The sequence below is a fragment of the Elephantulus edwardii genome, unplaced genomic scaffold (genome assembly GCF_000299155.1).
Source record: "Elephantulus edwardii isolate Elephantulus edwardi_28Jun2011 unplaced genomic scaffold, EleEdw1.0 scaffold00084, whole genome shotgun sequence".
NCBI lineage: Eukaryota > Metazoa > Chordata > Mammalia > Macroscelidea > Macroscelididae > Elephantulus > Elephantulus edwardii.
In genome coordinates this window covers 346,643-354,436 of record NW_006399834.1, presented here as the reverse complement: position 1 = coordinate 354,436, position 7,794 = coordinate 346,643, and positions in this window count along the sequence as shown.

Here is a 7,794-nt window from a genome sequence, read left to right as displayed (position 1 = left end):
TAGTTTCCACATTCTGTTGGGTCACCTTTCTTTGGGATAGGAACAAAAATCGATCTCTTCCAGTCAGTTGGCCAAGTGGTTGTTCTCCAGATTTCTTGGCACAACATTCTGTTAGATCATCTTTCTTGGGAATGAGAACAAATATGGGTCTCTTCTAGTCGGTTGGTCAGTCAACTCTCCTCCAAATTCCCTGGCCTATACTGTTGAGCATGGTCAAGGTTGCAACTGTTAGTTCAAAATGTCAGTTGGTGTCCCATCTATTCCTGAGACCTTTTTATCACCAACCCCCCCGCCCCCAATGTCTTCAGTGCAGTTTGAACTTTTTCCTTTGTACTGTTGACTTCAGATGCTTCCTGAAATTTTTTGGTGTCAAATAGTCCTTTTTGGTATAGTGACTCTGTGTATTCCTTCCATCTTCTTTGAATGTTGTTGTTGTTGCTGTTGCTAGGTGTCATCAAGTCAAATTCTGCTCATAGTGACCCTTAGAACAAAAGATCTGAACCTAGTCCAGTCCTGCTCCATCCTCACACTTCCTGACACACAAGAGCCCATTGCAGCAGTCACCATGTCAATCCACCTGGTTGAGGTTCTTCTTCTCCTTCATCGACCCTTCACCCTTCCCTACATAGTATCCCTTTGAAAGGAATGGCACCTCTGAGCAACATGTCCAAAGTATGTGAGGTGAAGCCTCATCTTTCTTGCCTTCAAAGAGCACTCTGGCTGCACCATCTCCAAGACATATCTGTTCATTTTATTGGCTGTCCATGGGATGTTCCGTGCTCTTCTCTAGCACCACAAGTCAAAGGCCTCAATTATTTTTCTGTCACCCTTATTCATTGTCCAGGTCCCAGATGTATAGCTAGAAATAAAAAAGAGGATGGCCTGAATCAGACACATCTTAGTCCTCAAACTGATATCACTACTCCTCAATAATTTGAAAAGGTTCCTAAGTGCAGATTTTCCCATTGCAATGCATCTCCTTATTTCATAACTGCTCATATTAAGGATATTAATTGTGGATCCAAGCAAGATGAAGCTGTTGACAGTTTCAATCTCCTCTCTATGCATCATGACACTGTCTGTTGGTGTAGTGGTAAAAATCTTTGTTTTCTTGATATTGAGATGCACCCCATACTGAAGGCTGCATTCCTTGATCTTCTGCAACAAGTACTTCAAAGCCTCCTCACATTCAGCACGTAAGATTGTGTCATCTGCATAATGCAGGTTATTGATTAGTCTCCCTCCAATCCTGATGTTACATTCCTCTTTATAGAGTTCAGCTTCTCGAATAATTTGCTCAGCATATAGATTGAACAGAAAAGGAGCTAGAATACATCCCTGAATACACTCCCTTCCCAATTCCAAACTATGTAGTGCTCCCCTGCTCTGTTCACACAATGGCCTCCTACTCTAGGTATAGGTTCCTTGTGAGCACAATCAAGTGCTCTGGGATTCCCATTCTTCTCAATGTCAGCCACAACTTGTCATGATCCACCCAATCAAATGCCTTTGCATAGTAAATGAGGCACAAATAGACATTCTTCTGGTATTTCCTATTTTCAGCTAGGACAGTCTGACATCAGCAATGATATCTCTGGTGCCATGGCCTCTTCTAAATTCCCCTTATACTTCTGGCAATTCCCTATCTATGTACTGCTTCAGCTGTTTTTTTAATGATCTTCTGCAATATTTTGCTTGCATGTGATATCAGTGATATTGTTCGATAATTTCCATATTCAATTGGATCACCGTTTTAGGAATAGGAACAAATTTTCCAATCCATTGACCAGACAGCCATCCTCCAAATTTCCTGGCACAGACTGGTGAGTGCTTCCAAGTCTGCATCTGTTAATGAAAACAAATCAATTGTATTCCATTGATTCGGGGGTGTTTTGTTGGTTTTGGGTTTTTGTTTTGTTTTGTTTTGTTTTTTGCTACTGCCTTAAACGCAGTTTCCACTCCCTCCTTCACTACCATTGCTTCCTGTTCATATGGTACTTCCTGAAATTTTTCAGTGTCAATCAATTCTTTCTGGTACAGTGTCTGTATATTTCCTCTCTGTACTTTTGATGCTTTCTGGGACATTCAATATATTGCCCATAACATCTTTCAATATTGTAACACAAAGCATAAATTGTGGCCTGAGAATATGAATTTGGCCAATGCACAGGAGTTTTGCATGTTGCTGTGATGCTGAACAGATTTCAGCTCAGCTTCTAGACTAAGAGAGACTAGGAAAAAAAGTATGGCAGTCTACTCCCCAAAATCCATGAGTAAACATATAAACGCTCTCAAGCTAACTAGTATAACCACTCCAACCAGCGACTGCTATAGAAATGAGAACTAATCATGAAACTACTGTGAGGTAAGGAGTCAACTCCAACACAGGTAAGAGTACAATAATATCCTGTGCAGGGCTGTTGTGAACTGCCATTGAGTCAAGCATGACACATAGTGGCTACATCAACAATAGATCTGAACTCTGTCCTACCCTATGCCATCTTTATCATCCTTGACACATTTGAGTCCATTTCCACAAGATTGTATTAATCCATCTCATCAATGTTTTCCTCTCCATGCTGACCCTCTGTCTTTCTAAGCATGATATCCTTTTCCAAGGAATAGCTTCTCCTAGCAACATATCCAAAATATATGAGCTGAAGGTTCACCAACTTTGCCTCCAAGAATCATTCTGATTGCATTTTCTCCAATACATATCTGTTCTTTGTCAGTCCATGGTGTATTCAATACTCTTCTCCAACACCACAATGCATAGATTTTTCTTCTGTAGTACTTATTCATTATCCAGCTTTAAAATGCATAGTAGGTGAATGGAAAGACTGTGCCGTGAATCAGGCACCACTTAGCCTTTAGACTGACATCATTGCTCCTCAGGACTTTGTAGAGATTCCTGAAAGCAGATTTTCCCAATACTTTATGTCTCCTGATCTCCTAACTGCTGATACCAAGAGAGTTGACTGCAGATCCAAGCAAGATTAAATCATTGACAATTTCAATCTGTTCTCCACTTATCATGATGTTGACTTTTGGTCCAATGGTAAAGAATTTTGTTTTCTTGATGTTGAAATATAATCTCTATTGCAGTACTTGGTCCACTGCAGCAAGCAGATCAAGTCCTCCTCACTTTGAGCAAGCAAGGTTGTATCATCTGCATAACACAGGTGCTGAGGAATCTTCTTCCAATCCTGATGCCACATTCTTCTTCTTAAAGTCCAGCTCTTGAATGAATAGGCTCAGCATACAGATTGAATAGGTATTGGGAGTAGAAACAGCGTGATGTACACCTTTCATGATTTTAAACTATGCAGTATTCCTTACCCAGACAATAGCTTCTTTGCCTAGGTATTCATTTAATAGAAACACATTTCAGTGTTCTGGAATTCTCATTCTTCTTCAAGGTTAGCCATAGTTTGTTATGATTCAAACAGTCAAATGGCTTTGCATAGTCAATAAAACACAAATAGACATTATTTTTATATTCTCTGCTTGAGAAAATTGCTCTTTCTACTATATTGAGCTCTGGTGGCCTAGTGGCAAGAAGCTGCACTGCAATCTCGAAGGCACACAGTTTGAGGATACCAGCTGCTCCAAGGCAGAGAATGAGCAATCTCCTCCCGTACAATTAACTAACTACCTCTGAAAACCCATCCGATGGTCAGCTATGAGTTAGTTCTGACTCACTGGTACAAAACAACAAAAAAACATTATATAATAGAAACATATATATGCATGTGTATGCATATATATGTGCATGTAGACATATAAACATGTATATGTGTGTACATGCATGCATGTATGTGTTGTTAATGTGAAGTTCTTTTTCTTATACTATTGCTCATAGCACATTTATGAACAACAGATCTGAACCTTGTCCTATTATGCACCAACTTCATGATCTCTGATATGCCCATTGTTACAGGCATTGATAATAGCCATCTTCTTGAGGGCCTGCCTTTCTTTTTCTGATCCTCCACCTTTCATTATATGATGTCTTTTCCTAAGGACTAGCTCTTCCTCACAACATGCTTAAAGTATGTGAAAGGAAGTTTTGCCCCCTTGCCTCTAAGGAGTGCTCTGGTTGTATCTCCTCTAAGACAGAATTGTTTTTTCCTTTCCTTTTATTTTTTTAAATTTCCATTCATTCATTTTTGCACCGTTTCCTCCCTGCTCACCTTTCACTCCTAGTTCACTTTTTAGAGACAAAGATTTTAAAACTCCATATTTTGAGCATATTACCAGGAGGGACCAGCCCTTGGAGAAGGACATCATGCTTGGAATGGTGGAGGTCAGTGCAGAAGATCCTAGGGGAAATGGATTGACACAGTGATGGTGGCATTGCTGTGAGGTACATCAGAAAATGTGAGGTTGGCTCAGAATAGGGCAAGGTCAAGAGCCATTGTTCAGAGGGTCGCTATGAGTCATAGTCAATGGCATATAACAACAACAAGAACATGGAATATTTTCAATAATGTTTTAAAAATAGTTTTGAGGTTTTGTTTTTTTAAAACATTAATAGTCCTAATGACATAGTGGTTATGTGCTCAGCTCTTAAATAAAAGGATAGCAGTTTGAACCCACTAGGGACTGTGAAAGAGTGGTAGTTCTTTTCTAATTTATGGCCTTAAAAGCTCTAGGGACATGATGCTCATAAAGGTAGAGAGTTGGTGAAGGAGAATAAAACCCTTAATCAGGTGGATTGACCCAGTGACTGTCACAAGGGTCTCTAATGTGTCAGGAAGTGTGAGGATTGTACAGAATAGGACAGGGTTAAGATCTGTTGTTCATAGGGTTGCTATGGGCTGTACTCAACTAGTTGGTATCTAGCCACAAGAAGAAGTCAGTTTGAAGACAAAGATGCACTTGATTCGGGTCTTCTCAATCATCTGTTATGCACCAAAGAGCTGGTTAATGAATAAGGAAAGGAGAACTGATATCTTTGAGTTGTGGTGCTGGAGAAGAATACTGAATATCTCATAGATTACCAAAATAACAGGTATGTCTTGGAAAAAGGACAACCAGAGTGCTCCTTGGAAACAAAGATGGATCTTTCATTCTTTGGATACATACATGGCAAGGCTATTCCTTGGAAAGAGACATCATGCTTGGTAAGATGGAGGGTCAGTGAAATAGAGAAAGGTATCCACGGAGATGGATTGACATGGTGGCTTCAACAGTGGGATGTAGTGTTTCAGAGATGATGAGGAAGGCACAGGATAGGGCAGGGTTCTTGTCGACTGTTTATAGGGTTGATAAAATTGTACTCCACTTGAAGGCACCAAACAACAACATAGGAATGCTATGAAGTGAAATTGATTCAATGGCAATGGGTTGATTTTTTTTGTTTTATCATTTCATAGAAAGTTGAGGAATCATTTTCTATTTCTATATGGAAGTAATTTGTATCATTAGCATCTTGCATTAGTATGGTATTATTTGTTATAACTAATAAAGTAATAATAATGCACATTTATTAATAAAGTATATATTTTAATAATCTGAAAAAAGCTGTTCTATGCATCTGGAAGCTAGATGATGTCTAAAGATGACCACAGAAGTATCTATGTATTTAAAGTGTGATGTTGGAGAAGAGTACTGAATATCCTATGTTTTTGGTGGTGGTGTTGTGTACTGTTGAGTCGTGACTACCCCACAGCTGTGCCTTCAATGAATTTTCAGGAGCAGTAACATGCATATGAGCTGACTGCCCATCTTTCTCCATAGAGAAGCAAGTGGATTTGAACCACATGCCGCTGGGTTGAGCAGTCCCTGAATATCCCATGAACTTCTAAAAGAAACAAGAAATCTCTCCTGTAGGAAATGCAGCCTGAGTGCTCCTTTGGGCATGTTGTCAGAGTCCAGTCTTTGGGAAGACTACATGCTAGGAAAGGTAGAGTGTCAGAGAGAGGAAGATCCTTAACAAGATCAACTGATACAGTGACTGCAATGGTAAGCTTTAGGATTACCTTTACTAAAGAACTGATGCCTTTGAGTTGTGGTACCAGAGAAAAATACTGAATACCCCATGGACTGTCAAAATAACCGCTATGTCTTGGGAAAAGTGCAAGAGGCAAAAGGGCAAAGGTGAAGATCATGAAGATTGTGCAAGATAGGTCACGGTTCATGTTTGCTCACAGGGTCGCTATGAGTCTTTGTTGAGTTGACAGCACATAACAGTATATTTCAAGTAAGCTTCTTTTATTTTAACCTAATATCCTTTTAACTTTTGCAGGATTCTTCCCAAGACATATTCCACTTAGGTTTTTTTGTTCCCTTAAGTTCTGCTTTTCCATGACAGTTCCTCTGACTTTTATTGTTTCTTTATTAATGCCATGGTTTTTGGTGTGTGTTTGTTTTGTTTGTTTGTTTTTTTAATGAAAGTTTTGAAGACTACTTGTCAGATGCTTTATGAATTGCCTCTCTATTGGAATTTGAAGGGGGGGTATTTTTGTTTGTTTGTTTTCATTATTTGAGTTGACTGCTTTAGGAGAGGAAGACCACAGAGGTGAAGTGTCATTTTCATCACATCTTATTCGGCATGCAGCGATAGGTTGAATTGTGTCTCACAATATATATGTGTAGGAGAAAGAGAATGATATAATATGTAAGCTACATAACAATTTGTGATAAGGAGGTGAGAAAAAAGGTTACTTAGGTAAGATGAGAAAGTTACGTCATAAAATGAGAAAAAGATTACTTAGTTATGAGTGACTCTATATATCTCCTAGGTTGGGCTCAGGTATTACTTCATACCAGCAGACATATCCTTCCCCCAAAAACCATGTCATATTATACTAGACCCCTAGATTATCTGTGTACTACAGGAGATCATCAGCCATCTAATATTCCAAACCAATCTTGCCAGGTAAGTACTCTCATGATAGCACTAGATTGGGAAAAGGGCCAGAGAAGAACATTCTTAGTTCAATTACTAAAGGTCTAGGCTTCCATGGTTCCAGCAGCTCTACTGACTGCTCTCACAGTCTCCACAGCCTTCACTGTAAAGTCTGGACAAGGGGCCAAGGGGGAAAATGAAGAATTCAGAATTCAAATGCTAACAGCCTTTCCAGCCACTGATAAGAAGAGCAAATGGCCTTGCTTGCTTAGCTGAGCTAACAAGTGGGCCGTAAATCAAAGGGAGTGTACCACCCCTTCTTCTCTAAAGACTCGGTTACAAAAAACCCTCCCCAATAAATTCAAGCTGAGACTTCCCAATTCTGCATCTCCAGGATGAGGAACCTCACCCGGGGAGCTCACCTATTCTCCCCACCCCCACCCCTAAAAAAGCTGCCCTAAGGTTCTCTCTGATTCCTTCCTTAAGTCTGCTAACTTATGCCTTTTTATTCTTCTTTATTCTTACTTTCTGCTTGAGACCAAAGAGCTGTGAGTACAAATGTGGTAGCAGTATTCTCATTTAACGTAAACCAGAAAACAAATCTACTATTATCAGTGACTCTAAACTTACGTGTAAGATAGTTATAAGCTGTTGTGGTTGTTTATATGCCCTTGAGTCTAGTGACCCCTAAGCACAGTAGCTCAGAACCCCGTTCTAACCTACGCCAATCTCACTGTATCTGAGACCCTTATCTCCATTTTACCAGTTACTGTGTCATTCTATCTCATCCAGGGTCTTCCTCTCTTGAGCTACACTTCCACAGTTCCAAGCACAATGTCCTCCTCCGAGGACTGATCCTTTCTAACCACATGGCTGAAGAACATTAAATAGACCTTCAAAATCTTTGCCTCTAAGGACCCAACTTTGTTTAACCCTCTGCA